This window comes from Bacillus rossius, chromosome 1 (genome assembly GCF_032445375.1).
Source record: "Bacillus rossius redtenbacheri isolate Brsri chromosome 1, Brsri_v3, whole genome shotgun sequence".
In the NCBI taxonomy this organism is placed as follows: Eukaryota; Metazoa; Arthropoda; class Insecta; order Phasmatodea; family Bacillidae; genus Bacillus; species Bacillus rossius.
Genome location: NC_086330.1, coordinates 361,058,930 through 361,086,704, shown reverse-complemented (window position 1 = coordinate 361,086,704; position 27,775 = coordinate 361,058,930). Strand labels below are relative to the sequence as shown.

Genomic DNA, 27,775 nt, shown 5'->3' with positions numbered 1-27,775 from the left:
GCGTTGCTTGGGTTAAGATACATCGCATGTTTAATGGTATAAAAAAAATATATAAGGATACATTTTTTAATATAGATATTAATAGATGTCTATTTTCGATATTGCGAAACTTATTCTGCCATTAAACATGTGGTGTATATAGAGTATATTTAATAGAGTAAACTAATTAACGAATCAAAATAATTTTAAGAAAAAAATTAGTAAATGAAAAAGTCATGTTTTATTTACATAGTATATTATTCATATACATGTTACATTATATATTGACATATATTATACATTTAAATTTTTTATTTTAGTATTATTTTTTGTTTTTAATTTATTTTTACAACACTTTCTAAATTGAACTCATTTTAGAATTTTCTAGATCATTCTAGAAATTTCTAGAACTTTCTCAAACATTTGAAATCGCTTGCAATAAATTTCTCTCATTTTAAAATTTTCTAGAACTTTCTAGAACTTTCCAGATCATTCGGGAAATTTTTAGAACGTTCTCAAACATTCTAACTCAATAACAATAGTTTTGGACAATTTGAAACTTTTTAGATGAAGCCAAAAATTTGTAGAACTTTCTCAAACATTCTATATTGATTATAATAGTTTGCACTCATTCTAGAATTTTCTAGATCGTTCCAGATATTTCTAAAACTTTCTAGAACATTCCAGATCAATTATAACCGCTCTACACATTTTGGAACTTTCTAGACCATTCAAGAAATTTTGAGATCTTTTCAGAAGTCCTCATGCATTAGAAAAGGACATAAATATATGTTTTTACATTTTCGCCACCCACAACCACCCACCGCGACCAAACTCCCTTACTACCACCTGGAGACCAAGGGGTATTTACCACCCCAACGGGAAGTTGATTGGGGTTGGTGGTGGTTAGAGAAAACTGTTTATTTACGTACTAACAAAGCATTTTATATAAATATATATATTTAGATAGATTAGATTTAGATTATTGATTATTTAATATTTTAAAAGAAAATAAATAAATAAATTTATTAATAAATTCAAAAATTTAATTTAAGTTTATTTATTTTTTAAATATATATTATTTTCTTAATTTAATATTCACTTTTCATTTTTATCAAAAAGTTTTCATTAAATTTGTTCATTAATTATTATTATTTATTCAATTTAACAATAAATATTAAAAATTAATAATTTAATTTGATGTTCAATTTTAATCACAATTTTTTTTATAAAATATTTTATTAAATTTATTTCTTTATCTTGTGAATATTAAATAAAATTTTAATTTATATCAATAAATAATACATATGGATAGTTAACCTCAATTATATTGGAGCACTTGAAAAAGTATAAAGGCACAATTTTTTTTTACTAATATTTACAAATAGTAAATAATATTAATCAAAATATTCAATTTAAATCACTACTGAATAAAATTTATTAGCACATATATAATTTGCACTTGTATGAAACTAAAACGTGTGTTGTGAATGTAGAAAGTAGAAACATGTGGATAAATATTATAAATATGAAAACAGTGATCAGAGGCGACGAGCATGCCAACATGCGCGACTAATAGAGGTTCTATTTCTATTTTGTTGGTAGTTTTTTTTTTTTGAGATTTAATGAGCGCTTTAGCGGGTAGCTTCAACCTGTTAATTTTGTGTTAAAGTGATGCGTGCACATCTTAAAATTTCACTCTCATCATTTTTTCATAACACGCCTAAAGTAGTATAACTTCAAAAAAAAAAAAGTAAAAAAAAAAAAACCACCACAGAGTTTTGAACTACGGCCCTTCAGCATATTGACCGTACAGTATAACCCCTGCTCTGACAGAAGGTTACGAGGAAAATGTGTATTATATTTGATGTAATACCAAAATAAATTCCATGGTAATTTCACTATCATAAAGTTTCATTTGGCACACCAGTACATTTGGTATGTCCCCTAATGTGGGTTTATGTTCATACTCGTGGGTCTACCATCTTACCGTGAAAATGTCGTTACATGTTGCGTGCGCAGCTTCAACCTGTTAATTTTATTACAGTGATGCGTGCGCATCTTAAAATTTCTCTCTCATCATTTTTTCATAATGCACCTAAAGTATAACTTTAAAAAAAACGTTTAATTAAGTATAGCATTAAGAATTTCACACAGCCGCCAACACTTATTGTTTATCAGTTATCAGATATCTCTGTTTAGCACAACTGTAGCCAACTATGGAGAATTAAAAATATAATAATTTTTCAGTTTCATATATTGAAGTTTATCCCTGGATCCTGAAGGCTTGATTCTGATGGTATGATCCAGCCATCATGATCTGTCGGCGTACTTAATTAAAACAGCAAGTATCACCTACAACAGGATCAAGCCATCAGGATCCAGGAATAAACTGGAATACATGAAACACCATCCACATCAAACACAGAATATATGATGGCTGTAATCAAAGAATTCCTTGGAAAGATTGCAAAATTCAATGTATCAGTAAATTCAGTGCACAGCATGTATTCCTCAAAGAAAATGAACGAGATTAACAATTCTATTTAAATTTTTGGTAAATATGTACAGTCGTGGTACATGCCAAAAAAAAATGCTAAAAATCTGAAAATACTTTTATTCTGTGCACTTTCACTACCTCTTTTCAAATCAACCGGCGGAGGTAAGAAATTCCAAATACTTTAGGAGATATCGAATTTTTAAATTTCATCATATGTAGAGTCGCGGTAGATGCCAAAAAAAATGCTAAAAATCTGAAAATACTTTTATTCTGTGCTCTTTCACTTCCTCTTTTCAAATCAACCGGCGGAGGTAAGAAATTCCAAATACTTTAGGAGATATCGAATTTTTTAATTTTCATCACAATACCTGCGTAGTATGCGGCGATTACCATTGTTTCTTGTCATAGATAATAAGGTTTCTTGTTTACGAGTATCATGTTTCTTATTGGACAATTTTGTCACGTGACTGTTCCGTGATTGGCCAGTATTCAAATGAACCAATAGGTGATTATTTATTCCGTGATTGGTCAGTATTGAAATGAACCAATACGTGATTATTTATTCATTTATTGTTCAATACGATGTTTAATTAATCGGTCAACTTCTGCCGTGAACGACTACATCATTTCCTTATAGTGGCAAAGGGGAGGACACTGGATCTGGGAGGAGGGAAGGACTTACGAAGGAGGCTCCAGAGGGGGGAGGAGTGAGGGTAGTTGGGGGGTGGCAACTCCTTGCCACCGGGCGGAAGCCCAATTGCAGGTGTAAAATTATTATTATTATTATAAGGAAATGTACCCGCCTCCAACTTAGGTGAGATTTTAACGTTTCTAATTTTAAAGTATTATTTTTTTATTTGGATATTGTTGCGCAAGTATTAAGTAAAAAAATTACGTGAGTTGTTAATGTTCATCATTTGTCCGGATTTTGTTAGGTCAGGTCAGTTACATTATAAATAATTTAAAACTAAAGAACCATTAAATTAAATTCACATTATTTTTAATGTCCACTTAGTTTGAAAGTATTTATAATGTAACTGACCTGACCTAATCGACCATTTTATTTATTACGCATTCACTAACACACGTCAAAATAAAAAATGGCGACGTTCGAAGGGTTAAACGGGCGTTGTATTGCTAAATTAAAAAATTCGATATCTCATAAAGTATTTGGAATTTCTTATCTCCGCCGGTTGATTTGAAAAGAGAAAGTGAAAGAGCATAGAATAAAAGTATTTTCGGATTGTTAGCATTTTTTTCTGCATGAATACGCAGGTATTGTGATAAAAATTAAATAATTCGATATCTCCGAAAGTTGTTGGAATTTCTTATCTCCGCCGGTTGATTTGAAAAGAGGAAGTGAAAGAGCACAGAATAAAAGTGTTTTCGGATTTTTAGCATTTTTTTTTGGCATCTACCGCGACTGTACATATTTACCAAATTTTTGTCTCTCATTTGACTTATACGTCACTTGACTCAAAAAAGTATGTACTTTAAATGCAATGTAACAAACATTTCATAATACAATTAATTATTCTAATAAAACAAAAACATGAAATTTAAGCATTAAAAATTCCTTACAATTGCTATATGTACACACGTTATTTAACCAAATTTCATTATTACAACATCTACAGTGACTAAAGTTCTCCAATTGAAAAAATAACCAAACATGTAAACAATAAATGTTGGGGATAGCAGGTATTGTAATGTAAGCTGTTATTTTAAACCAGTAGGAATTAAGAAACCTTCCTTTCAGGGTTAATTCAAGAACGTCGTCGTTTTAACTGCATGGAAAACATATATTCCTATTTTTCACGAGTAAACAATAAATGGCAGTGGCAGCGTAAAAGCAGAGGGATTGTAATGTAGGATATAGAAATTAATTATTTTCACCAACTAGTAGGAATTACGAAACTATCCCTTCGAAGTAAATTTAGGGATGTGTGTAGTGTGTGAAAACCATGTTATCAGATTTTTTTTCTTTCTGTTCTAAAAAGCCACAAAGTCTCAGCATTACAAAAATACTAAAATTTGAAATGTTTTTGAAAACTTCAGACATTCCTTTACTAACCCTGAAAACAGAATGTTTCAAACTTCCTAATAATTTCTCAAAAATTACAGCTAAAAGATAAATTAGGTAGCCTGTGCAGGGATTCAGCAGTCACCATTGTACTTAGCATAGACAAGACAGTTTTCTAAGAGATTGGCCCGATTATTGTCACCGCCCTTCTGTTACTTGATGCTAGCCGCAACTTGATTCTGTTGTGCTCCAGAGAGCCTTGAGAATACAGCATAGCTGACTGTTTTCTAAGACAGCAATGTTTAATGTCATTACATTACAGCCATGGCCAAGATTGTCCACACTAATTACATAATTTCACAGGAAGGTAGGTATTCACAGAAAACTAAAATAAAGGTTTGGTAGGTTAGGCCAACTGATTCCAGAGAATCTTGTGTTGGTTGTAAATGGCCTTGAAGTCTAGCAAAATTCTTGGTTGAACAATTTAACACCATGAAAAATATTGATGAGCAATTCTTTAAGTTGCAATCTTTAATTTTATAGATATTCTAATTATCTTCACTTAAATATTTTCTCATTTATAATGTTTCCCTGGAAACAAAGAGTAATTCAGAATCAAGATTTAAAAAGTTTTTTTTTGTTTGCAGGACAGTAAAGTATCATTAAAAAAAATTTATTTTTGAATTATCAGTACAATTATATGCTGGAAACAGCACAACAGCCGGTTTAAAGTAGATCAGAAATTTAGTATCCGCAAGTGGATGACAAAATGGCAAGTACGTGAGCGAGGGTTCACACACAAGGCAAGAAGAGTGTTTTCATAAATGTTCAGTGTGTCTAGCTGTAAATTTGCAATCCAGTAATGAACTACGTACTAGGTAAAAGTTCTGTATTGCATATTCAAGCCTATCCCTCAATCCTAATGGCATGGTCCTGAATGCACAGACCCTGTGGCAAATGATGATTTCTATCAAAACATCCAGGATACAACAAAAATTGTGATGTAACAATGAATTACAATTGAATTATTTGAACAAATAAAAATCAGAAAATGAATTTTTTTTACTTACTAACATTGTTTGTATTGTAATGTTTTTGTTATGTCCAGGATCTTTCGAAGTAATAAATTATAACGGCAAGCATCATATACAACAGAATGATTCCATTCAAGATCAAGGGATAAACTTGGGTACATGACCCGCAACAATTACCTACCCTCTTACTATAACGTCGTTCTTACCTTTCCAGTAAAGGGAGAGTAAGGTTGGGTGAGGGAATCCTACTTGACCATCCACCATTCTTTTACACTTATCAAGCTCACTTGCCATTTTACTAAACCTCGGTAAATATGTATTGTACGGATTAGCGCCAAAAAAAAATCGTACAAATATGAAATAACTTTCATTATATGCTATCTTACGTCCTCTTTTCAGAACCGCCTGCGGAGATAAAAAATTCCAATTACTTTAGGAGATATCAAATTTTTTAATCTTCATTTTTTGGTGATTTTTTTTAAACAATTTTTTAAAAATTTGAAAATACCTTTATTCTGTGCTCTTAAACTTCCTCTTTTCATTAAACCCGGCTGAGATAAGAAATTCCAAATACTTTTGGAGATATCGAATTTTTTAATTTTCATCCTGTGCACTCATGCGGCTATATGAGACGTGTGTAATAATTTGACAGTTGCCATTTTATATTTTGCCGTGTGCGCCTGAATGTCTAAATAACAGAAATTTTCCATTAGGTAAGGTTAGTTACATTATAAATACTTCAAAATAAACGGAAATTAAAAATAATATCAATTAATTTTACATGTTGTATAGTTTTAAGTATTTATAATGTAGCTGACCTGACCTAACAAACCGGGACAAAGGATGAACAGAATAAACTCACGTAAGTTTCTTTTTACATGATGTATTCGTTCACGTGAGAGTCCTAAGATCCACATTAAGTTCTGCCATTCCCGATTACACCCGAATATTCACCTTCGGCCAACCTCGGGATTTATTTAATTTTGCGCAGGAAAAATGAATTGAAATATTAAAAGTGGTCGGATAGGTTAGCTACATTAAAACACTTTAAAACCCTTTGGATGGTTAGTTAGGTTAGTATAGCTACATTAAAATAAAGAGAGAAATATAAATATTAATAAACCCGAGGTTGGCCGAAGGTGAATTGTTCGGGTGTAATCGGGAATGGCAGAACTTTATGTACATCTTAGGTTTCTCCGTTCGGGAACATCGCAAAAAAAAAAATCATACTTGTAAACAAGCAACCGTTATCGCTGCATGAGTGCACAGGATGAAAATTAAAAAATTCGATATCTCCAAACGTATTTGGAATTTCTTATCTCAGCCAGGTTCAATGAAAAGAGGAAGTTTAAGAGCACAGAATAAAGGTATTTTCGGATTTATTAATTTTTTTTTTAAAAAAAATCGCCAAAAAATGAAGATTAAAAAATTCGATATCTCCTAAAGTAATTGGAATTTTTTATCTCCGCAGGCGGTTCTGAAAAGAGGACGTAAGATAGCATATAATGAAAGTTATTTCATATTTGTACGATTTTTTTTGGCGCTAATCCGTACAATACATATTTACCTAAACCTCTACTAAACAATTCTGTTCAAACACAAGTTTACTAAATTACTCACCACTAAATTACTGGCCTAGTGTAAACATGCCATTAATCTCACTGGTGAACACACACCTTTTCACATTAATGCTAGTAATAGATAATTTAATTTTTATTAAGTGTTAATGTGAAAATCGTCGGGTGAAGTACATTTCACAACCGAACATTATTGAGTAATCTTATTGTAAATAAATCTCGAAGGATTATCTAATCACCAACAATTCTGATTGTGTGCATTGCTCAATGGAGCCATATTCTCAACATTTTACAAAATTTATATCTAAATGAGATTCAAACTTTGTAAATAACGTTGCAGTCAACCAAGTGCATTATAAAACCCTAGATACTTAATCGATTTATAAATATTTATAAAATGATGCCTCAAAATTTACGAGTCCAAACCGAAATAAGAATTTATTCATGTAAATAAAAATCTACATGTAACCTAATTCAGATAACAAGTTTTCACATGTGAACACGAAAATGCAGCATGGTTATTTGGTACAAAAACTCCATAACATGAATCGGATCCGGATGTTACCATAACATAGGTACGAACAAACCAAAAGAGTCGCAGAACTTTCTCGTCTTTTAAATTTGGAAAAGCTTAAATTCTAATTTTAAGTCGATTTTCTTACCTCTGCATGTAAGTAAAGTCATATAAAATGGTAACGCCCACCCGGACGAAAGCAAATCCGCAGCAACAAAAACCTTCACGTAACAGATGCTCGACAACGTTCGAGGTGGACCCTTTCGAGACCACCAAACCTAGAGAAAAAAAAAATAGCAATTTAACATACTACTTACAATCTAAAAACCCATTCCCGATTGCAACGTTAAGACATGATATTCATTTCGAGTAAACATAAAATAATTACAATGACTTCATCACCTACCAAGCGCTTTCAAGCAGTACCAGACGCACAAGAACAATAAATTTCTTTCTGCAGACACACACCAAACTGCAGGTGAGACCTGAGAAGCCACGCGCTCAAATTGCTATCAGAAATATCCGGTCTAGAATTTCCAAATAAAATAACTCAAGAATACATCCTTAAAAAAAAGCAATTTCAAACATAAATCGAAAAAAATAAAATTCAAATACAAAAATTCTGTAAACAATGTTAAAATATTTTATTTTATTAGAAAAATAATATTTTTTTTTATCTTAAGTACTTCAAATTCTCAATAGGGGTCAGTAGTGAACGGAAAAGTTTATAGGATCTGACCACAGATATATAGATACGTCTGGATGCTCGTTTCCTTAGCGTGCCTCGACCGCTTAGTGAAGCTCGTGGCAGCCATCAAACTAATGGCGCTAGTAGTGGGCATGCCAACGATTAACATCATGATAAAGGGAAGTATTATATTAAATATGATATTATTCCTAATTCCATTTTAATTTTTTTAATTTTTTCTTAGATCACTACTTTCCCATTATTTTGGGTGCTTGGTAAATGCCTAATATGTACCCAAAACTTAACATTTTCCACATTTATTAATTAAATTGAAATAGTGAGAGAGAATGCCTCGCTCTTGTATAACACCTGATTGTAATAAAGGTTACGGCTTAAAACCATCAAGTTTTTTTAACGTGCTAACGCCTTATAAATTGATGAACGCCGGCTGCTCGCACGAAAATGCATGTCTCATTGTCACATTCCGCCTGTGCCGAGCGTGCAACAACCAGCCAACCACCGTTCGAGAAAATCTTCTATAATATCAAACAGGTTGTTACCTCCAGTCCGGAAGGGCAGGAGGATAAGGGGTGTAATCTCAGAAAGTGGTTCTAAAGATCGTGAAACAAAACTGCTTTTATTAACAAAACTTGTAATAACAACATAACATCCTTCAATACACGCATGTTCTGATATGACAACATTCTGATTTTGATGATTACAGCAAGTGTCCATGATGTTTGTGAACAGAAAAATATAATTAACAATATTGGATCACATATAGATTTCATACACATTAAATTAACGCCATATTATTAAGCAAACAGCATATTATATTAGCAGAAAATATGAACATCTAATTATTTGGCTTTTTGGTACATTCAATATTACGTTAAATAACTGTACTAACATGAATTTAACATTTGCCAAACACATCAAATTACAATTAGAGAATAAGAAAAGTGAAAGAAAATAATCAAGGAGAACTGACATGCAATCGCTTAGTACAGTTAAATATTATCTGTAACTAGTTTACCCAGAAATATCGATTAAATTTGAAATTCATTCTCTCTCATCATGGTCTGATTCTTTAAAGTTAAACAGTGTTTCTGGTGTAAGTCTCAATACCAAATTTATGACACTTAAAATGTTTATGTTCTTACACATACTTGTAGTTAGCGAGTCGTATTCAAAAGTCTCCTGGTTACTGACAGCGGTATGCCGTGGTGCCCCGCCAATATTGCGACGAGCAGTCTTTATCTTTACTCGCCTCGTCAGTCGTTCTACGAAGTAGCTGCGTACTGAAGTTCACACAGGAGTGCTCGTTACATTGATCGTGTTGTTCGGGAACTTATAACAGTTCAGTCGAATCCGTTATGTAAAACTACGTTGGTTACGTTACGGTAAGCCTCATGTATTGCAAGTTGGTACACTTTACGATATGCGGTACTCGACCTCTACTCCGTCCCTTGCCACACTGCCCCACTGTCGTTTTATTTTCAACACCAGTCAAACATTTACTTATCCCGTAACCTTCACGAGACGGTTCCCTTCATTCTACAGACGAGACAAATTTTCTGTTTCCTCACTCTGCGAAAATTCTAAGTCCAAACTAATTCGGCTTGAATTTATTCTAAGTCCCTCATGGACTTGTAATATTTCTACTGGGTTGAAAATTTTTCAGAGTCCCTTACGGACTTAGATTCTGACTGCGTCTCTTACTGTTTTCTTCCTGAAGCGGCCGGCATGTCATCGTAGTCACTGCAGGTTCATGCTGCTGGGCCAGTCGGAGACTGCCTGCAGAAGCGTTGGCTGGGCCGGTTTATATAGTCCGCCGGGACCCGACCGAGGAACAGTCTGGATACCCACTGGCGGATGTACGTCATCGTTTGTTGTTCCGGACGAAGCCCGCGAAGACAGGTGGAGTTGAAGTGGCCCGAGCAGCCCCGATGCATTGCCGTCTGGCGCGCAGGAATCGAACATTGTGCTCCCCTGTACTGCAGGTGGTTTCCATCAGATAGCCAGGAGCGCTGTCTGGTAGTCGTATAGTTACGCAGTGCGAAACTGCGTAACAAGGTTAAGGCGGGCTTTTTAAACGCAGCATTATAAATTTTTTTATTTATTTGTCCAATTTCGTCATTTGAAATTAATAATTTATTGACATTGATTTGATTTCAGTTTATTTCTATAACTAATTGTTCGTGATTATATTTAAACAAATTATTTAAATTAAAGTTGCAAAAACTGTCAATAATATTTAAAAATTAAAAGTATGCAATTTTTCATCAATGTTTTCTTATGACGTTATCACGTAAAATTATAGTCCGTAAACTGACTTTACAGACAACCCCCTTTTTCTTTTCGTTTTTATACCTAACTAACAATCTGGTTAAAAGAAAAAAGAAAAAGTACAGTTGACAATATAGCGGCTCGGGTTCGATACCACCTAGAAACATTTTTTGTTTCCATTTTTCAATAGAATAATGTTTTTATGACAAATGGCTGCATACACGTAGCCAAATTCTGTTCATAACTGTAGAGACTGTTACACACTGTAGGGGAAAGTGTATAGCAATGGCTTACTTGACGCCGAACGCCAATGCTCCTCTATGTCGCATAGACTGCTATGCCTCATCAATGTCTCATGAAGGCGTGTGCACCGAACGTGCTCGTGCGCGCACAGGAGTGTAGAAAGTGCAACGGGGCGAACGTCAGGTAACAAGTTCTACGTAGGCGGAAGGATCCGGCCGGGTGTGGCGTATCCCTCCGCCGAACTATAACAGATGTTTATGTATTTTTCCTACAGGATATTATTAGAAATTATTTTCATTATTTACAACTTTATTTTCTTCAAAATTATGTTTCACCATGCACATTATCCCGAACCTGGCCGGTTCAGTTTCCCGCGAAAATCACACATTTCCGCAGAAGGGCTGGCGGAGGAGGGGGGTTGCGCGCGGTGAGAGTGGCAGTATCCTTCCGGAGCTCACAGAGGCCGGCAGCCTCCGCGCAACACAGGACAAGCATTTCTTATTTTTCACTGATATATAGTTTTCAATAAGTACCTAGTTGTATAATTCTGCAAACCTTTTCTATCAGTTCCGTGGTCGACCTCGACTTACCGAGTTGTATTTAACCTAATTATTCAGTTCTCCAAGACGAGCGTTCGATGTGATACGTAAGTACTCTGTGCGAACTACGAGATGGTACGTCGGCGCTTCACGCGATATCCTAGCCAATCGGCTAATTAGTTTCAGCCCGCACGGGGCAGCCAGTAAGCAAAATGTAACAATCAATCTTACTAATGCGTCAATTTCTGGGACAGTCCTAAGATTCAGGTAGCATCACCAGAGTTACGGGCCTATGTGTTCTTAGCCCAGTGTACTATGTAATTATAGTTGTGAAGTGTAATCGTGTTCAGGGTTCTAGTGTGTTATGTTAGGGTTTGTTTTTGTAATCACCGCATCGTGTCCAAAGTGAATAACCTTACCGGGTAGTAAATTCGTGAACCGCCACTGAGTGACTGGTCGCACGTGTGACGATTCGATTCGGGATAATCGTTACGGCCAGGATGGGCAGCACTGTGTATAGGGCTGTGCCGGAATAAATAAATCAGAAATCAGCCGGTATTTTCTTATTTATTTCCGGCGGCACGAGTGGCCTAAACAGCTCGGTGAGGGGGGGGGGGGGGGCTACTGTGTCGAACCACTGACTCTAGCCACAAGGCCGAACTTACCCTGAGATTCCGAACAATACTTCAGTTATTTAAATTCACATAGAGGTAGTGGGGTTCGCATCATACTATAGGGGATTTGAAACACCTGCCAGGGCCACGTGCTCTGAAGGCACGAAAGAGATAAAGAAAAAGGATCAAATGGAGATATAACAAGAAAAAATATTACTATCAAAGGACTAAAGTTTGAATCAAAATCTACACTCGACAGTAAATACAATTCCAAAATGTATCATTTTGCCGTCGTCCGTCCAAAGGCCATAAAGCCCGGACTCCACCCGCCAGTATAAAACCCCGCTAACAGAACGCAACCCTAACCCAGGTCACGGGAGTCAACCGAGCCGTCGATATCGGTGAGTGTTTTCACATATTACGCCCATTAGACAACTCCGCCAAACAGTTTTTATACATAATTAATTACTGTGAGTAATTAAGTGATTTTTAATTAACAAAACAACCCTTAAGAGTGAAAGTGTGTTGTAGGGGTGCAGCGGTTTTCCCCGTGGGAAACCACAATTAATAAACATCCGGAACATCCCTTGCGGCCTTCCGCCAATAATTAACCACAGCATTAATCAACCTAATTCACCTCCCTGTTTTCACCTGCAAATAGCCACTGGAGTAGTCAACAAGTGACAGACAGTCTCCAGCTTGGCTTTTTATTTTTAAATATTATTAATCTGAATTTTATTATGTATTATTATTATAGGCCTTCCGCCAACTAATTCAGACAGATGTCATTAAGTTACAAGGGTTCTAGAAATAATAATGTCTAATTATAATTATAAATTTGGAATAACGGCACATTAGAAAGTTCGGCGCGTCATGGCGCTTCCTTCCCTCCCAAGCCGGCACAAAGCGGCAGTAGAGTTTGAGGCCACTCCCGCTGCCTGTTTTAGTTTTTAATTAATTATTAGCGTTGTAAAATATCTCAGGGGTTTTAACGGGGGTTCGGCCTCGTAGCTGCAGGCAGGAGCGCGTCTCGTTTCAAAAATTACCTGGGCTGTTCAGGCCACCCAGGACGCCTTGTAAATGAATGGTAAACGAGTTACAGGACACTGCACTTTATTCAGTTGACGTTGTCCGGCCGACGACCACCCCAGAGCCCGACCTGCACCCGCCAGTATACGCTCCCGCTAACGGAACACACCCCTGGCCATGGCCTCCCGAGTCAGGCGAGCCGAACAGCGATTAAAGGCAAACCCGCGAAAACCTGAGTAGACAAGAGAAGAACCGTACCCATTCCTCCTGGAACATTAAATTAGGATTTTAGCGACAATAAAGTCTCTTCCAGACACACTTATTTTGAGTCTAGCGAAATGAGGTCAAGCCGGGCGCGAGAGAGGCCGAGCCTCCCTCGGACGCCATGCCAGTTCGGCAGTTCATCACGGCGCGCGGACCGGGGTGGACCTACGTCCCACGGAGAGGCAACAACCTTTGTCTTCATCGAAAGTAACGTCCGGTAAATATAGTCACTAATTAACAGAACCCCTTTTTTTTACTTAAACTCTCCGTGAGTACCCGGTCCCCCTTTTCGGTCCAGGACCTAATCCGACCGCATCAGTTTAAAGACACCCCGCACCACACTTGGTCAGCGGGGTTGATCTTCAGTATACGGCACGGGCCGCCTCCCGCAACGCACAGAACTTTACTTAAGGTCACGCGCACGGCGCTGACCACAAACCCGCAAGGGAGCTTGGACAAACTTAATTGCGGTGCGTGTTTCACCACAGTGGGCACAACACCCGCGCAGAGACATTCATATACGGGATTGGCCGTCTCCAATCCCCCAACCCTTAACACAGTGTATTTTTGTATCCCGTATTTTGTATTACTAACTTACGTTACCCGAGTAACGAGTGCCACGTAACTTGTGCGCGCCCCCTTAACTCAGTGTATTTTTGTATCCCGTATTTTGTATTACTAACTTACGTTACCCGAGTAACGAGTGCCACGTAACTTGTGCGCGCCCCCTTAATTCAGTGTATTTTTGTGTCCCGTATTTTGTATTACTAACTTACGTTACCCGAGTAACGAGTGCCACGTAACTTGTGCGCGCCCCCTTATTTCAGTGTATTTTGTGTCCCGTATTTTGTATTACTAACTTATGTTACCCGAGTAACGAGTGCCACGTAACTTGTGCGCACCCCCTTAATTCAGTGTACTTTTGTGTCCCGCCTTTGTGTTACGAAATAACGTTACCCGCGTAACCAGTGAGACGTATGAGACGTAACAGCGTCCGAGGCCCACGTAACGCGGAACACAAACAATACGGCGCCACGAAGAACGAGTAAACCCCCCCCGGGGACCTCTGTAGAGTGTTGTATTGTGTACGACTCACTCCTATGAATAAAAGGTACGACACCATCACCTCAACTCCACGTCTCTTATTTAAATATCATCTCATGCAACACCGCCGCCGGCCCTAGTGGGCCACGCAGGGGCACATACATCCACGACCCCAAACTCACGACTAGAGCCGAGCTAGTCTGGCGCCCACCCGGACAAAACGTATCAAGAACCACCTTTTCCCACTAGGAGCCACACCGGGACTCGAGCCCGAGACCCCGGACGACGGCATTTGGCGCCCAACGTGGGGCAGAAAATAACGTGAAAATTTTTTTTTCCACCTCCTGGACATTTTCGAGATAAATACACCAACAGGCGACAGCGGAGACACGAAACGGCCATTTTGGACACAGGAAGGGTCGAAGGCCAGACAGACCGGCGCGACGAGGCGAGCGGACAAAGGACACTCCAACCACCCCCACCTCCACTCGTCATCACGGCGAGGCGAGCATCGGAGCGACGTCACCACCCCCACCCTGCGCGGACTGTTTTCGCCTCCTCTTTGTGCGGCTGTCCGGGCACCTGCCCCCACCTCGTCACCCTTCTTCACGCTCTCCGATTCGGGCAACCATCCTGATACCCCCACCCGCGCGGACCGTTTTCGCCTCCTCTTTGTGCGGCTATCCGGGCACCTGCCCGCCGCCGATCTCAAACCCGCGCGCTACAACACGCGCCCGGACTACAAACAGCCCGTCACAAACGGCGAACTTGAACATACAACATACAGCTCAACATGCAGGCACCACCTACAGACCTCGTGTGCACGCGTTGCCTATTACCGCGGGAAATAGACCTATTGACGGGATCGCTGCCGTGGTATAGGACATGCCAATGCGCGAACGCCCGGGAAGACGTAACCGACCACACCTGGGGCAGCCCTGGAGCGAGACGTTACTCGGCGAGCAGCACACCCAATTACCGTGGTCATGGGCACCGCTCAAAACGGAGGCACTAGCTAACGTCACACTGGGAGGCATACTACCGGCTACGGGCCTTACAAGTGCACGGACCAATCTGGCACCCAAATACATCCAACCACTAAGCCCAATCACCGGACCAAACACGGGGATGCATACACGCAACCCGTGCTACACAGGGATGTTAGCACTACCCGAGTTCAGCGGAATAGGGCACGAAGTACCCAGAGACATCCTAACACACTGCGAGGTCAGACTGGCGCGGTCCGGAATACCGACCGACGAATGGTCGGGGTGAGCGAGCGAACAGCTGGAGGGGACCGCCCGCCAATGGTGGAACATCTGGGGACGCTTCGGCATGCCCTGGGAGGAGTTTGCCACGTCATTCAACCGCCGATTTGACACGGAACACGCACTGGTCCAATGCACTACGCAGTTCTATGGCGAACGCCAACGCGATGGCGAACCCGTCGAACAGTTTCTGGCCAAGAAAATGCAGCTGTTCAACCGAGTAGCGCCCGACGCCGCACCAACCGCCGCGCTCGCAACCATAACCACCCTCCTACACAATGAACTGCAACCGTTCATGCGGTGTTACCGCGCCAAGGAAGTCGAGGACTACGTCCGACAAGCCATAGACATGCAACGGAACATCCGAGGACTGCGGCACTACGACCCCACGAACACCGATCGGGGCCTGGTCAGGCGCCCAATGGGTCCGAGAATCCAGAACCGGGAAGCAGGGGGCTACCTACCCGACTACCCGCGACGAGCCATCGAGGACGCACCACCACCCGGTAGGCCCGATGGGACATCGACACAACAGTAACCCCCACTACCGCGATGCCAGTTGGGCTGCCCCGCAGGTACCCGCCACTGACATGTCGACTGCCCACGTCGGCAAACACTACCCGTCACCAACACGTCGGGAAACGCCCACCCGGGGGCGCGGCTGTAAAACCCGCGCCTCCGAGCAACCCGAGCCAACCCACACCCGCCGCGGAGGCAGCCACACCGCAGCTAAACCAGCTAGGCCACCCACGCGACGGCCTACTCCGCATCCCAGTGGAAGTCAACGGATGACCCACGGCAGCCCTAGTAGACACTGGCGCGAGCCACGTGTTCGTGGCCCCCCACCTGGTACCTCCCGGCGCGCTGCAGCCCCACCAGGCCGAATTGCGGTTGGCAACCAGCACACAACCGGGAACGACAGTGGGGCAAGCCGAACTCGAGGTACGTATTCGGGACGACGTCACCACAGTAACCGCCCTGGTGGTAGAGGAATTACACGAAGGGATAGTACTAGGCCAACCGTGGTTAGCAAGACAAGATGCGGTAATCGAAATGAAACCCAGACGAGTTTACATTGGCACCCGCGAGAGACTCACGGTGAACGCTATAGGCATTACCCCCGTGAGTCAGGGGGAGAAGGTAACCTTAGACCAGTTCCGCCACAACGTCCCCCACGAATACCGAACAGCAGTTGAACGCGTGTTGGCAGAAAGACAGGACGTCTTCGCGGTAGCCGACCCACTGAAGCGCACCACCATCACCGAACACCACATCCCGACTACCCACGACAACCCAGTACACGAGGCCCCGAGAGGCTACGGGTTCCGGGAGCAGAGGGCCATCCGGGAGCAGGTGGCGGACATGCTTCGCGACGGGGTAGTCGAACCGTTCAACAGTCATTACAATGCTTGCGTCGTGTTAGCCCCAAAGAAAGACGGTTTGCTACGCATCTGCGTCGATTTTCGGCCGTTAAACGCGATCACGATTAACTCACCCCCACATCAAATCAGCGTCGACGCCGCCGTAGCCGGGCTCGGCCGCGCGAAAGTCTTCAGTACGCTCGACCTGAAGGCTGGGTATTGGCAAGTGCCCATACGAGCGGAAGACAGGGGAAAAACCGCGTTCACGATACCAGACGGGCGGAAGTTTCAATGTCGTGCCATGCCTTTTGGGCTAAAGTGCGCACCGGACACGTTCCAGGGAATGATGACCCGAGTGTTGGAGGGGTACCTGGGCCGGTTCGCGATCGCGTACCTCGACGACGTGATCGTCTTCTCCGAGACGTGGGAGGACCACGCCAGACACCTGGCGCTGGTCCTAGAACGCTTAGCCACACACCATCTAACGGCCGCACACCACAAGTGTCATATAGGGACCCAGGAGGTCGAATTCCAGGGCCACCTAGTAAGCGCGGCTGGCAACCGACCCCAACCCGTTCACTTGCGCAAGATCGCTGAAGCGGCACCACCGCGGACGAGGAAGCAACTCCAGCGGTTCATCGGCCTAGTGAACTGGCTCAGGGGGTACATTCCCGACTTCTCCCGTACCATCGCACCGCTGACCGACCTCCTGTCACCACGGGCACGGTACCATTGGGGCGAACCCGCGCAACGCGCCTTTGAAGAAATAAAAGCCGCCTTCACTCGCTGTCACACCCTCACACGAGTAGACCCCGGACGCCGCCTCTACCTCCAGACCGACGCCAGCGCACTCGGTGTGGGCGCGGTGCTCTTCCACACGGACCCGAACGGGGTCCGTGAGGTCATCGACTACGCTAGCGCAAAGCTCGGACCGGCCGAACGCCGGTACCACAGCAACGAGCAAGAGTGCCTAGCCGTAGTCTGGGCCATGAAGAAGTACCGGCCCCACCTGGAGGGGAAGTGCTTCACACTGAGGACGGACAACAGCTGCCTCACCTGGCTGCGTACGATGCAGGGGCGGAAAGGCAAACTCATATGATGGACGCTATTCCTCCAGTCGTTCGACTTCGACGTCGAGCACGTTCCCGGCACGGAGAACCAGCTCCCCGACTTACTGTCGAGGGAACCCGACGACCGAACAGAGCTGATGGACGAGGACGACTGGGAGGAGATTCTACCCCCCTCCACACCACACGGACACGCATCGCACGACTCGGCATGCGCGCGCATCACGGCCGACGCGGACGGAGACGAAGACCCACCCAACACCGTGGCCGACGTCCAGGACCGGGTACGTCGAGCACAGGAAACGTCAATAGACGCGGCAAAACGCCGCCAGCAAGCGACCGCCGGACATGAGGCGTGGCGCGTGCGAGACGGCCTGATTCAGACTCACACGCCCGAACACCAGAAGGACTGGAGGACCTACGTCCTGACGGAAGCCCAAAAAGCGGTCCTTCGGTTTTTCCACGACCACGACCTCGCTGGACACCCGGGGACCGATCAGACACGACGAGAAGTCACCCGGCACTACCACTGGCCCCGCATCACGTACGATGTACGTACGTACGTGCGCGAATGCGAGATATGTCAGGCGAGGAAAGCGAGGCGGCGTGACGGCGAGGAGCAACAACGACCCAGGGAACCCACCACCGCCTTCCAAACGATAGCCTTGGACGTGATGGGCCCCTACCCCCGCACGCCGCACGGTAAACGCTTCCTCCTCGTCGTAACGGACCTCTTCACGCAGTGGACGGAGGCGTATCCATGCCGGAACGTGCGCGCAACTACCATCATCAGCCTGCTGACCAGGGAATTCCTGTCACGTTGGGGATACCCCCAGTCGGTGTTGACGGACAACGCCAGCCAGTTACTGGGGCGACAGTGGAAGGGCTGGTGCGACGAACACCAGATCGAGCACCACACGACGCCCGCCTACCATCCGAGAGCGAACCCGACAGAGCGCCGGAACCAGGAACTGAAGGCACAGCTCCGGATCTGGCTGGGGGCGGACCACACGCAGTAAGATCTACACGTGGCTGATGCCCTCTTCTGTGTACGGTGCCGCACCAACGCCGCAACTGGCCGCACACCGGCCGAAATGATACAGGGCCACAACCTGCCCTTACCGGGAGAATGGGCCACACACGGCACTCCACACCCCGACGAGACGACGGAGGAACGCGACCAACGACGGGTGACTCTGCACGACGAGGCAAGACGCAGGCAGGAGAGATACGCCAACCGGATCACCCCAACCACAGATCATCCTCCACCCGCCGTGCAGGTCGGCGATCAGGTTTTCGCGCGACTACACCCGCTTTCAGCCGCACCCCGCAACTATTGCGCGGGACTGGCCACGCGCTGGGGCGGGCCATACACGGTACGGCGACGACTAGGCACGATGACGTACTTAGTCCGCACGGAGGGACGGCGCCTGAAGAAAGTACACAGGGACGACATCCGACTCACCGCCCTACCTGGGGAGAGGAACCCAGACGGAGACGCAGGACCCCCCACTCCGGACGAAAACGGACGCCGTACGCCGGAGAGCGACGCCGTCCACGAAGAAGACGACTTGCCAGAAGTGACCCCCGCTAGAAGCCGACCCGAACCACGCCCATACCGCACCCTGGTGTTCACGAAAACCACGTCCAATAGGCCCCGAGACAAACCCGCGGACACGCCCGGGACATCGCCCGCGGAGACCGCATCAGACGACGAGGCGAGGCCACGACCACGGTGGTGGCGGCGCCCGCCCACGTACCTCGACTATTACGCCCTTAGCATGACCCCGGGGGACACCGGGGGCGACCCCGCCCACGACGTGCCAGACGAACCGGAAGAGGTCCACGAGGACGCACCGGAGACGGCAGTGGTACCCTGGGAGGGGAGCGGGGTGTACGAGAGCCCCCCACCGCAATACTACCCACGGGGCAATGAGGCAGAGACCGTGGAGATCGCCGAGCTGTCGCACAGCATAGGTCAATCCGACGCGGGCAACGACGACGGGCCAACGCCGATCGTCACGCAACCCGAGGAGACCGACCCGGAAATCGCCGCCTCAGCATCAGCCGCCATACCCGAACGGGAACGGAGTCCGTACCAGTCCACGAACTGTCAACCGCCGCCGAAGGAGGACCTCTTCGGACCGGGACATCGACCGGGGACAAGCGAACCCGCCAGCGAGCCCGCGGAACGACCCCGACGGGCCCACAGACCTCCAGTTCACCTAGCCGACTACGACCTAGGACCAGGGCGCAGAGCCTGTCTGCCGCAAGGCCGCCTCGACGAGTCGACCCGCGGATGTTCGGCGTGGGACGACCCGGGACAGGTGCCCGGGCCCTACCAACTGCGGCCACCGCGAGCACCACCCGGGTGGAGCTGTTGCCGGAGCTAGGAGGCGCCACGACGCCGCCCCCGGCACGCCTGCCACGACGGCAACGGGGGCGGCGCGCACGTTGGCCCAGTCGGCCACGATCACCAGGTCCAGTGCGCTGGCCCTACCAGCCGCTGACCACACACCGGCACCACGATGCCGCCCCCGGCACGCCTGCCACGACGGCAACCGGGGCGGCGCGCACGCTGGCCCAGTCGGCCACGATCACCAGGTCCAGTGCGCTGGCCCTACCAGCCGCTGACCACACACCGGCACCACGACGCCGCCCCCGGCACGCCTGCCACGACGGCAACCGGGGCGGCGCGCACGCTGGCCCAGTCGGCCACGATCACCAGGTCCAGTGCGCTGGCCCTACCAGCCGCTGACCACACACCGGCACCACGACGCCGCCCCCGGCACGCCTGCCACGACGGCAACCGGGGCGGCGCGCACGCTGGCCCAGTCGGCCACGATCACCAGGTCCAGTGCGCTGGCCCTACCAGCCGCTGACCACACACCGGCACCACGACGCCGCCCCCGGCACGCCTGCCATGACGGCAACCGGGGCGGCGCGCACGCTGGCCCAGTCGGCCACGATCACCAGGTCCAGTGCGCTGGCCCTACCAGCCGCTGACCACACACCGGCACCACGACGCCGCCCCCGGCACGCCTGCCACGACGGCAACCGGGGCGGCGCGCACGCTGGCCCAGTCGGCCACGATCACCAGGTCCAGTGCGCTGGCCCTACCAGCCGCTGACCACACACCGGCACCACGACGCCACCCCCGGCACGCCTGCCACGACGGCAACCGGGGCGGCGCGCACGCTGGCCCAGTCAGCCACGATCACCAGGTCCAGTGCGCTGGCCCTACCAGCCGCTGACCACACACCGGCACCACGACGCCGCCCCCGGCACGCCTGCCACGACGGCAACCAGGGCGGCGCGCACGCTGGCCCAGTCAGCCACGATCACCGGGTCCGGTACGCGGAGCCGACCAGCTGCTGAGCCGCGAACCAGGCCGGGATGGAGCGGCCGGAGTTAGGGGTGGCCCCATGTTAGCGGGACCATAAGCGGCGCAAGGTATGGCTTCGCAGGGGGGGGGGGGGCGTTTGACGTCGTCCGGCCGACGACCACCCCAGAGCCCGACCTGCACCCGCCAGTATACGCTCCCGCTAACGGAACACACCCCTGGCCATGGCCTCCCGAGTCAGGCGAGCCGAACAGCGATTAAAGGCAAACCCGCGAAAACCTGAGTAGACAAGAGAAGAACCGTACCCATTCCTCCTGGAACATTAAATTAGGATTTTAGCGACAATAAAGTCTTTACCAGACACACCCATTTAGAGTCTAGCGTAATGAGGTCAAGCCGGGCGCGAGAGAGGCCGAGCCTCCCTCGGACGCCATGCCAGTTCGGCAGTTCATCACGGCGCGCGGACCGGGGCGGTCCTACGTCCCACGGAGAGGCAACAACCTTTGTCTTCATCGAAAGTAACGTCCGGTAAATATAGTCACTAATTAACAGAACCCCTTTTTTTTACTTAAACTCTCCGTGAGTACCCGGTCCCCCTTTTCGGTCCAGGACCTAATCCGACTGCATCAGTTTAAAGACACCCCGCACCACACTTGGTCAGCGGGGTTGATCTTCAGTATACGGCACGGGCCGCCTCCCGCAACGCACAGAACTTTACTTAAGGTCACGCGCACGGCGCTGACCACAAACCCGCAAGGGAGCTTGGACAAACTTAATTGCGGTGCGTGTTTCACCACAGTGGGTACAACACCCGCGCAGAGACATTCATATACGGGATTGGCCGTCTCCAATCGCCCAACCCTTAACTCAGTGTATTTTTGTATCACCGTATTTTGTATTACTAACTTACGTTACCCGAGTAACGAGTGCCACGTAACTTGTGCGCGCCCCCTTAACTCAGTGTATTTTTGTATCCCGTATTTTGTATTACTAACTTACGTTACCCGAGTAACGAGTGCCACGTAACTTGTGCGCGCCCCCTTAATTCAGTGTATTTTTGTGTCCCGTATTTTGTATTACTAACTTACGTTACCCGAGTAACGAGTGCCACGTAACTTGTGCGCCCCCCCTTAATTCAGTGTATTTTGTGTCCCGTATTTTGTATTACTAACTTATGTTACCCGAGTAACGAGTGCCACGTAACTTGTGCGCACCCCCTTAATTCAGTGTACTTTTGTGTCCCGCCTTTGTGTTACGAAATTACGTTACCCGCGTAACCAGTTAGACGTATGAGACGTAACAGCGTCCGAGGCCCACGTAACGCGGAACACAAACAATACGGCGCCACGAAGAACGAGTAAACCCCCCCCGGGGACCTCTGTAGAGTGTTGTATTGTGTATGACTCACTCCTATGAATAAAAGGTACGTCACCATCACCTCAACTCCACGTCTCTTATTTAAATATCATCTCACGCAACACCGCCGCCGGCCCTAGTGGGCCACGCAGGGGCACATACATCCACGACCCCAAACTCACGACTAGAGCCGAGCTAGTCTGGCGCCCACCCGGACAAAACGTATCAAGAACCGCCTTTTCCCACTAGGAGCCACACCGGGACTCGAGCCCGAGACCCCGGACGACGGCACAGTATTGATACACTCGTTCGTCCCGATACTGGCCGCGTCCGTTGTCAGGCCGCTATGACACGCGTATTTCTATACGTGACGGTTTGCACGACCAAGATGGATTGCAAAGTTATATCGACAAACTGAAACAGTGGGTTCTCGTCCCTGTGAAAGGTTTAGCATGTAAATGAAACTGGTATTGCCCCAACTTAGGCGGGCTGGTAAATACGTAGAAAAGTTCCTATGTTTAGGATGATTTGCAGTCTAGCCTGCAACGAAATATTAACATTTCAGAAATTACGTGGAAACGCCAACTTGAGACGTACACGTAAACGTCTCTTGCAGATGAAAGTTAGTCACTTAAAATACACGTTACACTTTGCACTATAAAAATGGAGAAAGTTAAGAGACGAAAGTTAGTCAGTATTCTTCTCAACATTTATTACGGAGGATCTACGACGATAACGATTAATTGGCTAATGAGCCGAAAATTGCGTACCACTACTACTAATGGGTTTACGTATGAAAATAAAGTTCCCTTGTGGGAAGAATTTAATAAGTTAAGAGTCGCATGACATATCGTGCGACCGGGTTGGGGTTGGCGCCGAGCTGATTAAATGATTTACAAGACTTACACTATTGCTGAAATGTTGAAGAGATGCTAAAGTTGATGACCCGACGTTCGCGGAGCGCGTGACCCCTTCGAGCTCCAGACGGTAACTGAGCGCGAGACCGCCCTGCGGCCTCGCGCCTAACCACGTGAAACGCGGGAAAACCGACCCGGCCAGTTTTGGACTTAAAGACAAGTTACACAATAAATGCTTATAAAACAATTAGACATAATTTCCCTTACATGAATCCTCTTTTAAATTGTTATTAATTTAGTTGTTTTAATTTGACAAAATAATTATACAATTAATTAGGCGCATTGCCACACCCGGCCGGGCGCTGACGTCGCTTTGGTGTTCGTCGCGGCGCACTTTCACACACTCGGCGGACATCACGCTCGGGCGTGTTCGATGCACTTACGAGCAAGTGTTGTTGTGGCATAACGACCTTTGCGGACCAGAGGGAGCACCGGCGGTTGGCGTCAAGTTTTACTCACGGGCCGGGGCAGACGTTTGATCCCGCGGGTAGACTTCAACTTTTGTACTCCTGATTCTTCATACTGGTAAATATCATAATTCATTAAAACCTCTTTTTCCTTTCCCATCGTGCCCCTGTGCCCTTTTCCGGTGCAGGGCTTAACCCGGCCGCGTTAATTTTTGCCCGTCGTGCAACAACGGTTCGCGACGCAGTCACTTTATGGTCCGGGCTGACTCCCGCGAACAGAAATTAATATAATTCGTCGAGCATACGCCTGCCGACTACAAACTTAAAGACTTGTCTCTTAATATTACCTTCGTGGGCCCGCGACTCACACAGGTGAGCCCGGGCACGAAGCTAGTTCCAGTTCATCACGTGAGTGGCCGTTAATCCACTCAAACTCTTTGACGACCTTCACACCCATGTAGGGATCTTATTTGCAAGTGCCGCAACATAACACGTAATTGATTATTCAGTGCGAGTGTGTATAGTGCCAGCGTATTTTGTCAAGTGTAATTGTGTAACTTGTGCCCCATCCACACTATGTGAGATGCGGAATTAAAAACCAGCACCTAAATACCGTTTTCTTTATTTCGTAGATGCCTCCTGAACAATTAGGAAACAGTCCTCTACACTGTTTAGGGCCAGTGCGTATTAGAAGCAGGGACTCCCTCCCACCATCAACAGCCGCTGATCCTAGTGGTACGCGCAGGGGCAAAAACACACAACCACCTCGGTTAATCCTCGAATTAACCTGGCGCCGGCTGGAGATTTCCTATAGAGCCACTGAAAACCACTAGGACCGCCCCGGGTCTCTATCACGAGACCACGGGTGACGGCAATTTAAAACATTTCCTATTTAAATATAAATATAATCTATTATTAAATTAAAGGAAACATAGTAAATTAAATAAATTCACTTTAAATATATACATTTAACTGTTTAAATATATTTTAATATCTGGAATTAATTGTTTAATATTGCAAGAAAAAATGTAAAATAAGATTTGATTCCAGTTGGCATTGAGCTCGAGTCGGGAGATTGTCAGGCTACGTGTTTAAGAATACACAATGCAACTAACTTAGTAAACTTGTAAAAATATATTTACATATGTTTTATATTATTACTTTAAAATCTTTAAAGAATTAATCTCATTTTATACGGCCCACTCAAGCAGGATATTTCAGAATGTTGAAGAGGGCACGTACCTGTTTCCACTCACAGTTTAAGCCAAACCGGTGAGCCCCAATTTAGATTCTCCCCTCGTTAGATTTAATAAATTACTAAATTTAAAATCACGTTTAAAAAAAAAGAGACCTGCTTGAAGAGTGAGATTTATAGCAAACGAATATTTTTGATTTAAATAAGTTTTTAACATTTCAAATATTATTTTTTTTATAGGAAATCTATCCGATTTTGTTTAGGAATCCAAATTTGAATTTACTATTCTGGCAATGCTACAAATTATTGATATGCATTAAATCCCTAAAAAGCTGACAAACAAATTTCAAAAACCTAAACCTTACCAGACATTCAAAACGGAACAGAGTTTTAAAAAACATATTCTCACTTTTATACTAGACCTCCCATTCATTTATATTATTATTATTATTATATAACTGCAAATGGGTACAGAAGTGCCCAGTGGTAAGCATTCTCCCTACTTTCCCCGCACTCTCCTTCTGAACTGGTCCACACTCCCAGCCGACACACACTCCTCCTCCAGCCTATTCCATTCCCCTACCGTCCTCACGACCATCGAATTTTTTCCCCTTTCTGTTCTCCTCCTCTCTTTGAAGACCTTCCTAGTATTTTCCGTCCTACTTCTAGGCATTCCCGTTTTGACTCATCCCCCCAGCTCTTCCCATCCTCCCACTCCACTCAGCACCTGGTACATCTTGACTAGTCTCTCCTTCTGTCTTCTTTCCTTTAAGCTCTCCCATCTCAATCCTATCATCATCTCTGTGGTACTGTACTCCCCCTTCCCTTCTCTGTCCATTCTCCTCCACTTGCCCTTCACCCATCTAGCTGCTCTCATCTGCACCCCCTCCAGCTCCCTCTCAAGCACTGCCGTGTACGGGTCCCACACTGTTGCGGCATACTCCAGCATGGGGCGGACCATAGTTTTGTAGGCCTTATCACGTAAGGTGCTGCTTCCACCCCTTAGCACTCGTCCCAGTATGCCCAGAGCCTGTCTGCTCTTCTTGACCACCTTGTCCACCTGCTCCCCCCACCCCAGGTTACCCTTCAGCACCACCCCTAGATATATATAACTGGTGGCCTCACTTATCACGTCTCCCCTCAAGCGATATTACCTCCTTTCAATCTTCCTCTTCCCGGTAAACCTGACCACTTTTGTCTTACCCACATTTATTCTCATGCCATTATTTTCCACCCACTCTTCCAACCTTTTCAGATCATCCTGTAGCCCATTCCTCTCAGCATCCATGTATACAACGCAGTCGTCTGCAAAAAGCCTAATATGCCCTTGTATCTCCTCTCCTATATCATTCATCATTATGGTGAAGAGCAGTGGGCCGAGCACAGTGCCCTGTGGCACCCCTGACGTAACCCTTCCTTCATCCGACATATCCTCCTCCACACGTACCCTCTGTGTCCTGTTGCTTAAGAAGTCACCAATCCAACCCACCACCCTCGTGTCACTTATAATTCCCTCCACTTTTTTCATCATTTTATCATGAGGAACTTAATCAAATGCTTTTTCAAAGTCGATGAAGCAGGCATCAATCTGCAGACCTTTATCTACCCCCTCCACCAGCTCCTCCAATAGGCCCGCCAGCTGAGTTTCACATGAATATCCCCTCCGAAATCCATGCTGTCTCCTGTCAATCCACTGCCTTCCGTTCAGCTCCCCTACTACATGCCTGTGCACTAACCTCTCCATTACCTTACTTACTGCCGATGTGATGCTAACTGGTCTATAGCTGGCTGGGTCCTCTTTGCTACCCCCCTTCTTGTGTATAGGTACCACCACTGCCTCCTTCCATTCTTGCGGCAATTTGCCCTCCTGCAGCGATCTACTAAATAACAACTCCAGGTACTTCACCATGGCTTGCCCCCCCCCCTCCAGCTTTATCATCCCATTCCCTATGCCATCCTTGCCTATGGCTTTCCCGCTGTCTAACCTTGTCACTACTTTTGCGATTTCTTCCTTCCTGAACTCCAGCCGTTTCTCATGTCGCCCTGTACTTTGCTCAGCATGTTTCCTTTCCCACTGTTTTCCCTTCTCGAACACTGACATGTACTGCGTGGCCAACATGTTCGCCTTTTCCTTGGATCCCGCTGCAATTTCACCTTCTTGATTCCTCAGAATCGGTACCCCTGTCCCTGTGCCCTTCGTGTTCCTAACAAACCCGTATAGCTTTTGCCAGTTGCCTTTGGTATCCTGTACCATCAGGTCCCCGAGGTAGGCCTCCTTCGCTTTCTTTATCTCTCAATTAAGTTGCTTTCCTATTTCTTTCAGCTCCTCTGATACTGTCTTCTTTCCCTCCTTTTCCCCCAATGCATATAACATTCTACCCTTCCTCTTTAGTTTTCGAATTTCCCTTCCATAATAGGGTGGGTCCCCTCCCACATTTATCCTTTTTTTAGGTACATATTGCTCTTGAGCATCTCCCACCACCTTTTTAAAATCCCTCCACAGTTCCTGTACATCGATGCCTAC

General features: G+C 45.7%; 1 protein-coding gene across 2 annotated transcripts in view; it reads right to left on the bottom strand.

Annotated features, from left to right (window-relative positions):
- The window catches only part of LOC134528303 (eukaryotic translation initiation factor 5), a 69,703-nt gene extending 61,381 nt beyond the window's left edge, over positions 1-8,322 (bottom strand). For both annotated transcript variants that reach the window (XM_063361809.1, XM_063361808.1), the window contains exons 1-2: positions 8,034-8,322; positions 7,776-7,905 (exon numbers count right to left, since the gene is read on the bottom strand). The gene's annotated coding sequence lies outside the window, so the exon portion shown is untranslated. The remainder of the gene's footprint in view (positions 1-7,775; positions 7,906-8,033) is intronic.
- Positions 8,323-27,775: the final 19,453 nt, after the last annotated feature.